Raw genomic sequence first — 12,012 nt, 5'->3', positions numbered from 1 at the left:
AATGATCGTTTGTATGTATAATATTTTTTAAACACAGATATTTGAACATAAATTTACGACTTAAGTTTTACAAATATCTTAAATATTTGTTTCTTATGTTTATAAAATACTGTTTTCATAATAAACAGGTTTATATTTAAAACAATATCAACTAATCATCGTATGTATGTAAAATATTTTTAACACACAAATATTTGAAAATAAAAATTGTACTTACATTTTGCAAATATCTTTAAAAATAGCGCGTGCAAAATGGGCCATATTATCTGCAGCCCATATGAACTCCACATGCTTTCTTGTCCTATATATAATGTTGTTATCCAAATCAGACATCCAAACTTGATGGTTGGAGTGGCTAGGCTCGGTAATGTTGCTAGAGTGTTTCGCTTGTTTGAGACCTTGTGCACACACATTTTAGGCATTAATTATTGCAGTATAGTGGTGTTGATACCCGATTTTGACACGACCAAGAACTTATTTAAGATGGCCTCCAATGAAGAAGTGGTCTAAATTAAGGAGTTCCGTATTGTTGATATGAACATCTTTGAAGTTTGGGCCATCACCGTCCGATTTCATCTCAAAGGCCGAAACTATGCTCAAAGTACCAAGATCTTATATTCAGAGTACAGTTTGGCCGATTAAGCCCCCAAGACGACCTCATATGAAAAAATGATCTACATGAATTATCTTCGTCTCGTCGAAACTGATCAATTTTGATATAAAAATTGTCCCAATACGAGTTCGTATGCAAAAATTAGAGGCAACACTTCGCGGACCGGTCCTAAGTGAAAAAGTAACGGGAGGGACCAGACACCCACCTAGGTGGTGTCTGATGGGTCGCGTGGGTTATTCGGTCTTTGCCGGCTGAATGAAGCTTGCCGGAATGGAGACCTTGCCGGGGTGGAGACCTTGCCGGTGTGGAAAGCTTGCAGGCGTGGAAGCTTGCCGGTGTGAAAGCTTGCCGGGGTGGAAAACTTGCTGGGGTGGAAACCTTGTCGGGGTGGAGACTGTAAAAGTCAATCCAACCAGAATTTAGAGATGGGCTCGAAAGGTTATTCAGATGGCCTCGTATGGAAAAGTGTTCTACACGGAAGTTGTACATATCGTAACTTTGCTTTTGGAGTCATCATCATCGAAGATAGTATACGTCCTGTAGAATTGTTACAAGACTCGGACAGTTCAGAAAACTGCATAATTGAATCCGACCCACATTTAAAGATAGGCCCTGAAAAACATAAAGATGGCCATAAAAGGAGAAGTGGCCTATGCTGTCTTATACAGATCGTCGAGGCGGACAAGTTTGATGTTGAACTCGACTCCATCCGAGTTAGTATGTGATTTCTATGGCCAGCGCAAGAAGCAAGACAGAAGTATAGGACAGATTCGGGATGGATCCGAGTTGGACTGAAACTGGAACTGTAGGACGTGAATTGATGTAATTTTCTTGTAAGGAAAGCCTAGATGAATCCTTTACTTGTACGGGAAGTCCAGCCGCCTCTTATATATGTTGGGGGTGACGGCCGACTGAAACAACACACAATCGAACAAATCAATCTACTACTTTCTCGTGTTCATCTACTTTTTATCTCTCCCTTGTATATTTCTTCTCGTTCTTCGCTAGTTCTTCATGCTGGAGGGCTACGGATCCACGAGGATCTAGGGGCGAGCAAATCGACTTGGAGCAGCCCATAGCCACCGCGAGCCCTGACGGGTGCTACCTCTTGAGCACCGTGTTGGTTTTCCCTTGAAGAGGAAAGGGTGATGCAGTAAAGCAGCATAAGTATTTCCCTCAGTTTTTGAGAACCAAGGTATCAATCTAGTAGGAGACCACGCGCGAGTCACCTCGTACCTACATAAACAAATAAGAACCTCGCAACCAACGCGATAAAGGGGTTGTCAATCCCTTCACGGCCACTTGCAAGAGTGAGATCTGATAGAGATGATAATAATAAGATAAATATTTTTGGTATTTTTATGATATAGATTGAAAGTAAAGATTGCAAAATAAAATAGATTGGAAACTTGTATGATGGAGAATAGACCCGGGGGTCATAGTTTCACTAGTGGCTTCTCTCAAGATAGCATAAGTATTATGATGGGTGAACAAATTACTGTCAAGCAATTGATAGAAAAGCGAATAATTATGAGAATATCTAGGCATGATCATGTATATAGGCATCACGTCCGCGACAAGTAGACCAACTCCTACCTGCATCTACTACAATTACTCCACACATCGATCGCTATCCAGCATGCATCAAGAGTATTAAGGTCATAAGAACAGAGTAACGCCTTAATCAAGATGACATGATGTAGGGGGGTAAACTCATGCAATATGATATAAACCCCATCTTTTTATCCTTGATGGCAACAATACAATACATGTGGTTTCCCTTTCTGTCACTGGGATCGAGCACCACAAGCCAAAGCCAAGCACTTCTCCCATTGCAAGAAAGATCAATCTAATAGGCCAAACCAAACTGATAATTCGAAGAGACTTGCAAAGATAAACCAATCATACATAAAAGAATTCAGAGGAGATTCAAATATTGTTTATAGATAATCTGGATCATAAACCCACAATTCATTGGATCTCAACAAACACACCGCAAAAGAAGATTACATCGAATAGATCTCCAAGAGAATCGAGGAGAACTTTGTATTGAGATCCAAAGAGAGAGAAGAAGCCATCTAGCTACTAGCTATGACCCGAAGGTCTGAAGTAAACTACTCACACATCATCGGAGGGGCCATGGAGTTGATGCAGAGGCCCTCCATGATCAATGCCCCCCCCGGCGGAGCTTCGGAAAAGGCCCCAAGATGGGATCTCTTGGGTACAGAAGGTTGCAGCGGTGGAATTAGGTTTTCGCGGTGTTCCTGGATGTTTGCGAGGTACGTGGATATATATAGGAGGAAGAAGTAGGTCGATGGAGCAATGAGGGGCCCACGAGGGTGGAGGGCGCGCCCAGGGGGGTAGGCGCGCCCCCTGCCTCATGGCCGCCTCGTTGATTGCTTGACGTCCACTCCAAGTCTCCTGGATCACGTTCGTCGAGAAAATCACGTTCCCGAAGGTTTCATTCCGTTTGGACTCCGTTTGATATTCCTTTTCGATGAAACACTGAAATAGGCAAAAAAACAGCAATTTGGGCCGGGCCTCCGGTTAATAGGTTAGTCCTAAAAATAATATAAAAGTGTAAAAATAAGCCCATTAACATCCAAAATAGATAATATAATAGCATGGAGCAATCAAAAATTATAGATACATTGGAGACGTATCAACGGGGTCCCTCCCGGGCAAGCGGGGCTTCGGGTCTACAAAAGCATCTGCCGGCTGTCCTGCGTATCGCGCTGCCGGTCAGATCTCCTTCGACGCGAGCTGCGGTGCATCTGAAGGAAATATGCCCTAGAGGCAATAATAAAGTTATTATTTATTTCCTTATATCATGATAAATGTTTATTATTCATGCTGGAATTGTATTAACCGGAAACATAATACATGTGTGAATACATAGACAAACAGATTGTCACTAGTATGCCTCTACTTGACTAGCTCGTTGATCAAAGATGGTTATGTTTCCTAACCATAGACATGAGTTGTCATTTGATTAACAGGGTCACATCATTAGGAGAATGATGTGATTGACATGACCCATTCCGTTAGCTTAGCACCTGATCGTTTAGTATGTTGCTATTGCTTTCTTCATGACTTATACATGTTCCTATGACTATGAGATTATGCAACTCCCGTTTACCAGAGGAACACATTGTGTGCTACCAAACGTCACAACGTAACTGGGTGATTATAAAGGTGCTCTATAGGTGTCTCCAAAGGTACTTGTTGGGTTGGCGTATTTCGAGATTAGAATTTGTCACTCCGATTGTCGGAGAGGTATCTCTGGGCCCTCTCGGTAATGCACGTCACTTAAGCCTTGCAAGTATTGCAACTAATGAGTTAGTTGCGGGATGATGTATTACAGAATGAGTAAAGAGACTTGCTGGTAACGAGCTTGAACTAGGTATTGGGATACCGACGATTGAATCTCGGGCAAGTAACATACCGATGACAAAGGGAACAACGTATGTTGTTATGCGGTTTGACCGATAAAGATCTTCGTAGAATATGTGGGAGCTAATATGAACATCCAGGTTCCGCTATTGGTTATTGACCAGAGACATGTCTCGGTCATGTCTACATAGTTGTCGAACCCGTAGGGTCCGCACGCTTAACGTTTCGATGACGGCTATATTATTAGTTTATATGTTTTGATGTACCGAAGGATGTTCGGAGTCCCGGATGTGATCCCGGACATGACGAGGAGTCTCGAAATGGTTGAGACATGAAGATTGATATATTGGAAGCCTATGTTTGGATATCGGAAGTGTTCCGGGTGAAATCGGGATTTTACCGGAGTACTGGGAGGTTACCGGAACCCCCCGGGAGGTAAATGGGCCTTAGTGGGCCTTTACGGAGAAGAGGAGAGGCAGCCAGGGCTGGGCCGCGCGGCCCTCCCCCCTAGTCCGAATAGGACAAGGAGAGGTGGGCGGCGCCCCCCTTTCCTTCTCTCCCTTCTCTTTCCCCCTCCCGAATCCTATTCCAACTAGGAAAGGGGGGAGTCCTACTCCCGGTGGGAGTAGGACTCCTCCTTGCGCGCCTCCTCCCTGGCCGGCCGCACCCCCCTTGCTCCTTGATATACGGGGGCACGGGGGCACCCCATAGACACAACAATTGATCAAGTTGATCTTTTAGCCGTGTGCGGTGCCCCCCTCCACCATAGTCCACCTCGATAATACTATAGTGGTGCTTAGGCGAAGCCTTGCGTCGGTAGTGTTGGAAATATGCCCTAGAGGCAATGATAAAAGGATTATTATTATATTTCCTTGTTCATGATAATTGTCTTTATTCATGCTATAATTGTGTTATCCGGAAATCGTAATACATGTGTGAATAATAGACACCAACATGTCCCTAGTAAGCCTCTAGTTGACTAGCTCGTTGATCAACAGATAGTCATGGTTTCCTGACTATGGACATTGGATGTCATTGATAATGAGATCACATCATTAGGAGAATGATGTGATGGACAAGACCCAATCCTAAACATAGCATAAGATCGTATAGTTCGTTTGCTAGAGTTTTCCAATGTCAAGTATCTTTTCCTTAGACCATGAGATCGTGTAACTCCCGGATACCGTAGGAGTGCTTTGGGTGTACCAAACGTCAGAACGTAACTGGGTGACTATAAAGGTATACTACGGGTATCTCCGAAAGTATCTGTTGGGTTGACACGGATCAAGACTGGGATTTGTCACTCCGTATGACGGAGAGGTATCACTGGGCCCACTCGGTAATGCATCATCACAATGAGCTCAAAGTGACCAAGTGTCTGGTCACGGGATCATGCATTACGGTACGAGTAAAGTGACTTGCTGGTAACGAGATTGAACGAGGTATTGGGATACCGACGATCGAATCTCGGGCAAGTAACATACCGATTGACGAAGGGAATTGTATACGGGGTTGCTTGAATCCTCGACATCGTGGTTCATCCGATGAGATCATCGAGGAGCGTGTGGGAGCCAACATGGGTATCCAGATCCCGCTGTTGGTTATTGACCGGAGAGTCGTCTCGGTCATGTCTACATGTCTCCCGAACCCGTAGGGTCTACACACTTAAGGTTCGGTGACGCTAGGGTTGTAGGGATATGTATATGCAGTAACCCGAATGTTGTTCGGAGTCCCGGATGAGATCCCGGACGTCACAAGGAGTTCCAGAATGGTCCAGAGATAAAGAATCATATATAGGAAGTGCTATTTCGGGCATCAGAACAAGTTTCGGGGCCACCGGTATTGTACCGGGACCACCGGAAGGGTCCCGGGGGTCCACCGGTTGGGGCCACCTGCCCCGGGGGGCCACATGGTCTGTAGGGGGTGCGCCTTGGCCTATATGGGCCAAGGGCACCAGCCCCAAGAGGCCCATGCGCCTAGGGTTTCAAGAAGGGAAGAGTCCCAAAGGGGGAAGGCACCTCCTAGGTGCCTTGGGGAGGAGGGATTCCTCCCTTGGCCGCACCCCCCTAGGAGATTGGATCTCCTAGGGCCGGCGCCCCCCCTGGACTCCCTATATATAGTGGCGAAAGGAGGGCCTCTCAGACCACGCCTTTGGTGCCTCCCTCTCCCTCTCCAACACATCCTCCTCCTCCATAGTGCTTAGCGAAGCCTTGCCGGAGTACTGCAGCTCCATCACCACCACGCCGTCGTGCTGCTGCTGGAGCCATCTCCCTCAACCTCTCCTTCCCCCTTGCTGGATCAAGAAGAAGGAGACGTTATGCTGACCGTACGTGTGTTGAACGCGGAGGTGCCGTCCGTTCGGCGCTAGGATCTCCGGTGATTTGGATCACGTCGAGTACGACTTCCTCATCCCCGTTCTTTGAACTCTTCCGCGCGTGATCTACAAAGGTATGTAGATGCAATCCAATCACTCGTTGCTAGATGAACTCATAGATGGATCTTGGTGAAACCGTAGGAATTTTTTTGTTTTCTGCAACGTTACCCAACAGTGGCATCATGAGCTAGGTCTATGCATAGTTCTCTTGCACGAGTAGAACACAATTTGTTGTGGGCATTGATGTTGTCAACTTTCTTGCCGCTACTAGTCTTATCTTGCTTCAACGGTATTGTGGGATGAAGCGGCCCGGACCAACCTTACACGTACGCTTACGTGAGACCGGTTCCACCGACTAACATGCACAAGTTGCATAAGGTGGCTGGCGGGTGTCTGTCTCTCCCACTTTAGTTGGAGCGGATTCGATGAAAAGGGTCCTTATGAAGGGTAAATAGAAGTTGACAAATCACGTTGTGGCTTTCACGTAGGTAAGAAAACGTTCTTGCTAGAACCCTACTTTAGCCACGCAAAACTTGCAACAACAATTAGAGGACGTCTAACTTGTTTTTGCAGCAAGTGCTTTGTGATATGATATGGCCAAAGTTGTGATGCATGATGAATGATATATATGTGACGTATGAGATGTTCATGCTATTGTAATAAGAATCACGACTTGCATGTCGATGAGTATGACAACCGGCAGGAGCCATAGGAGTTGTCTTTATTTTTTGTATGACCTGCGTGTCATTGAGAAACGCCATGTAAATTACTTTACTTTATTGCTAAACGCGTTAGCCGTAGTAGTAGAAGTAATAGTTGGCGAGCAACTTCATGGAGACACGATGATGGAGATCATGATGATGGATATCATGGTGTCATGCCGGTGACAAGATGATCATGGAGCCCCAAGATGGAGATCAAAGGAGCTATGTGATATTGGCCATATCATGTCACTATTATTATTTGATTGCATGTGATGTTTATCATGTTTTTGCATCTTGTTTGCTTAGAACGACGGTAGTAAATAAGATGATCCCTCATAATAATTTCAAGAAAGTGTTCCCCCTAACTGTGCACCATTGCGACAGTTTGTTGTTTCGAAGCACCACGTGATGATCGGGTGTTAGATTCTAACGTTCACATACAACGGGTGTAAGACAGATTTACACATGCAAACACTTAGGTTGACTTGATGAGCCTAGCATGTACAGACATGGCCTCGGAACACAGAAGACCGAAAGGTCGAGCATGAGTCGTATAGAAGATACGATCAACATGAAGATGTTCACCGATATTGACTAGTCCGTCTCACGTGATGATCAGACACGGCCTAGTTAACTCGGATCATGTTATACTTAGATTACTGGAGGGATGTCTATCTAAGTGGGAGTTCATTGAAGATTTTGATTAGATGAACTTAATTATCATGAACTTAGTCTAAATTTTTTACAATATGTCTTGTAGATCAAATGGCCAACGTAGTCCTCAACTTCAACGCGTTCCTAGAGAAAACCAAGCTGAAAGACGATGGCAGCAACTACACGGACTGGGTCCGGAACCTGAGGATCATCCTCATAGTTGCCAAGAAAGATTATGTCCTACAAGCACCGCTAGGTGACGCACATGTTCTCCCTGCAGAACAAGACGTTATGAACGCTTGGCAGGCACGTACCGATGACTACTCCCTCGTTCAGTGCGGCATGCTTTACAGCTTAGAGCCGGGGCTCCAAAAGCGTTTTGAGAGACACGGAGCATATGAGATGTTCGAAGAGCTGAAAATGGTTTTCCAAGCTCATGCCTGGGTCGAAAGATATCAAGTCTCCGACAAGTTCTTCAGCTATAAGATGGAGGAAAACAGTTCTGTCAGTGAGCACATACTCACTATGTCTGGGTTGCATAACCGCTTGACTCAGCTGGGAGTTAATCTCCCGGATGACGCGGTCATTGACAGAATCCTTCAGTCGCTTCCACCGAGCTACAAGAGCTTTGTGATGAACTTCAATATGCAGGGGATGGAAAAGACCATTCCTGAAGTATTTGCAATGCTGAAATCAGCAGAGGTAGAAGTCAAAAAGGAACATCAAGTGTTGATGGTGAATAAAACCACTAAGTTCAAGAAGGGCAAGGGAAAGAAAGCTTTCAAGAAGGACGGCAAGGGAGTTGCCGCTCCCGGCAAGCAAGCTGCCAGGAAGAAGCCAAAGAATGGACCCAAGCCCGAGACTGAGTGCTTTTATTGCAAGGAAAGTGGTCACTGGAAGCGGAACTTCCCCGAATACTTAGCGGACAAGAAGGCCGGCAAAACGAAAGGTATATGTGATATACATGTAATTGATGTGTACCTTACCAGCACTCGTAGTAGCTCCTGGGTATCTGATACCGGTGCGGTTGCTCACATTTGTAACTCAAAACAGGAGCTGCGGAATAAGCAGAGACTGGCAAAGGACGAGGTGACGATGCACGTCGGGAATGGTTCCAAGGTCAATGTGATCGCCGTCGGCACGCTACCTCTACATTTACCTTGGGGATTAGTTTTAAACCTTAATAATTGTTATTTAGTCCTAGCTTTGAGCATGAACATTGTATCAGGATCTCGTTTAATTCGAGATGGCTACTCATTTAAATCCGAGAATAATGGTTGTTCTATTTATATGAGAGATATGTTTTATGGTCATGCTCCGATGGTGAATGGTTTATTCTTAATGAATCTCGAGCGTAGTGCTACACATATTCATAGTGTGAATACCAAAAGATGTAAGATTGATAATGACAGCCCCACATACTTGTGGCACTGCCGCCTTGGTCACATAGGTGTCAAACGCATGAAGAAGCTCCATGCTGATGGACTTTTAGAGTCTCTTGATTACGAATCATTTGACACGTGCGAACCATGCCTCATGGGTAAAATGACCAAGACTCCATTCTTAGGAACAATGGAGCGAGTAACCAACTTATTGGAAATCATACATACCGATGTGTGCGGTCCAATGAGTTTTGAGGCTCGCGGTGGCTATCGTTATGTTTTCACCCTCACTGATGACTTGAGTAGATATGGGTATGTCTACTTAATGAAACACAAGTCTGAGACCTTTGAAAAGTTCAAAGAATTTCAGAGTGAGGTTGAGAATCAACGTGACAGGAAAATCAAGTTCCTGCGATCAGATCGTGGAGGAGAATACTCGAGTCACGAGTTTGGCACACACTTAAGAAAATGTGGAATAGTTTCACAACTCATGCCGCCTGGAACACCTCAGCGTAATGGTGTGTCCGAACGTCGTAATCGCACTCTATTAGATATGGTGCGATCTATGATGTCTCTTGCCGATTTACCGCTATCTTTTTGGGGGTATGCTTTAGAGACTGCCGCATTCACTTTAAATAGGGCTCCGTTGAAATCCGTTGAGACGACACCGTATGAATTATGGTTTGGGAAGAAACCTAAGCTGTCGTTTCTAAAAGTTTGGGGATGCGATGCTTATGTCAAGAAACTTCAACCTAAAAAGCTTGAACCCAAGTCAGAAAAATGCATCTTCATAGGATACCCTAAAGAAACTATTGGGTATACCTTCTACCTCAGATCCGAAGGCAAGATCTTTATTGCCAAGAATGGATCCTTTCTAGAGAAGGAGTTTCTCTCGAAAGAAGTAAGAGGGAGGAAAGTAGAACTTGATGAAGTATTACCTCTTGAACCGGAAAATGGAGCAGCTCAAGAAAATGTTCCTGAGGTGCCTGCACCGACTAGAGAGGAAGTTAATGATGATGATCAAGATACTTCTGATCAAGCTCCTACTGAAATTCGAAGGTCCACAAGGACACGTTCCGCACCAGAGTGGTACGGCAACCCTGTCTTGGAAATCATGTTGTTAGACAATGGTGAACCTTCGAACTATGAAGAAGTGATGGTGGGCCCGGATTCCGACAAATGGCTAGAAACCATGAAATCTGAGATAGGATCCATGTATGAAAACGAAGTATGGACTTTGACTGACTTGCCCATTGAGCGGCGAGCCATAGAAAATAAATGGATCTTTAAGAAGAAGACAGACGCGGATGGTAATGTGACCATCTATAAAGCTCGGCTTGTCGCTAAGGGTTATCGACAAGTTCAAGGGGTTGACTACGATGAGACTTTCTCACCGGTAGCGAAGCTAAAGTCCGTCCGAATCATGTTAGCAATTGCCGCATTCTACGATTATGAGATATGGCAAATGGACGTCAAAACGGCATTCCTTAATGGTTTCCTTAAGGAAGAATTGTATATGATGCAGCCGGAAGGTTTTGTCGATCCTAACAATGCTGACAAGGTGTGCAAGCTCCAACGCTCGATTTATGGGCTAGTGCAAGCATCTCGGAGTTGGAACATTCGCTTTGATGAGATGATCAAAGCGTTTGGGTTTACGCAGACTTATGGAGAAGCCTGCGTTTACAAGAAAGTGAGTGGGAGCTCTGTAGCATTTCTCATATTATATGTAGATGACATACTTTTGATGGGAAATGATATAGAACTCTTGGACAGCATAAAGGCCTACTTGAATAAGAGTTTTTCAATGAAGGACCTTGGAGAAGATGCTTATATATTAGGCATCAAGATCTATAGAGACAGATCAAGACGCCTCATAGGTCTTTCACAAAACACATACCTTGATAAGATATTGAAGAAGTTCAATATGGATCAGTCTAAGAAGGGGTTCTTGCCTGTGTTGCAAGGTGTGAAATTGAGCTCAGCTCAATGTCCGACCACGGCAGAAGATATAGAAGAGATGAGTGTCATCCCCTATGCCTCAGCCATAGGTTCTATTATGTATGCCATGCTGTGTACCAGACCTGATGTAAACCTAGCCGTGAGTTTGGTAGGAAGGTACCAAAGTAATCCCGGCAAGGAACACTGGACAGCGGTCAAGAATATCCTGAAGTACCTGAAAAGGACTAAGGAAATGTTTCTCATCTATGGAGGTGACGAAGAGCTCGTCGTAAAGGGTTACGTCGACGCTAGCTTCGACACAGATCTGGATGACTCAAAGTCACAAACCGGATACGTGTATATTTTGAATGGTGGGGCAGTAAGCTGGTGCAGTTGCAAGCAGAGCGTCGTGGCGGGATCTACATGTGAAGCGGAGTACATGGCAGCCTCGGAGGCAGCACATGAAGCAATTTGGGTGAAGGAGTTCATCACCGACCTAGGAGTCATACCCAATGCGTCGGGGCCAATCAAACTCTTCCGTGACAACACTGGAGCTATTGCACTTTCCAAGGAGCCCAGGTTTCACAAGAAGACAAGGCACATCAAGCGTCGCTTCAACTCCATTCGTGAAAATGTTCAAGATGGAGACATAGATATTTGTAAAGTACATACGGACCTGAATATAGCAGATCCGTTGACTAAACCTCTCCCTAGAGCAAAACATGATCAACACCAGAATTCCATGGGTGTTCGATTCATCACAATGTAACTAGATTATTGACTCTAGTGCAAGTGGGAGACTGTTGGAAATATGCCCTAGAGGCAATAATAAAAGGATTATTATTATTTTCCTTGTTCATGATAATTGTCTTTATTCATGCTATAATTGTGTTATCCGAAAATCGTAATACATGTGTGAATAATAGACACCAACATGTCCCTAGTAAGCCTCTA

This window comes from Triticum aestivum, chromosome 6A (genome assembly GCF_018294505.1).
Source record: "Triticum aestivum cultivar Chinese Spring chromosome 6A, IWGSC CS RefSeq v2.1, whole genome shotgun sequence".
Classification (NCBI taxonomy): Eukaryota; Viridiplantae; Streptophyta; class Magnoliopsida; order Poales; family Poaceae; genus Triticum; species Triticum aestivum.
Note: the sequence above shows the minus strand (reverse complement) of the source record.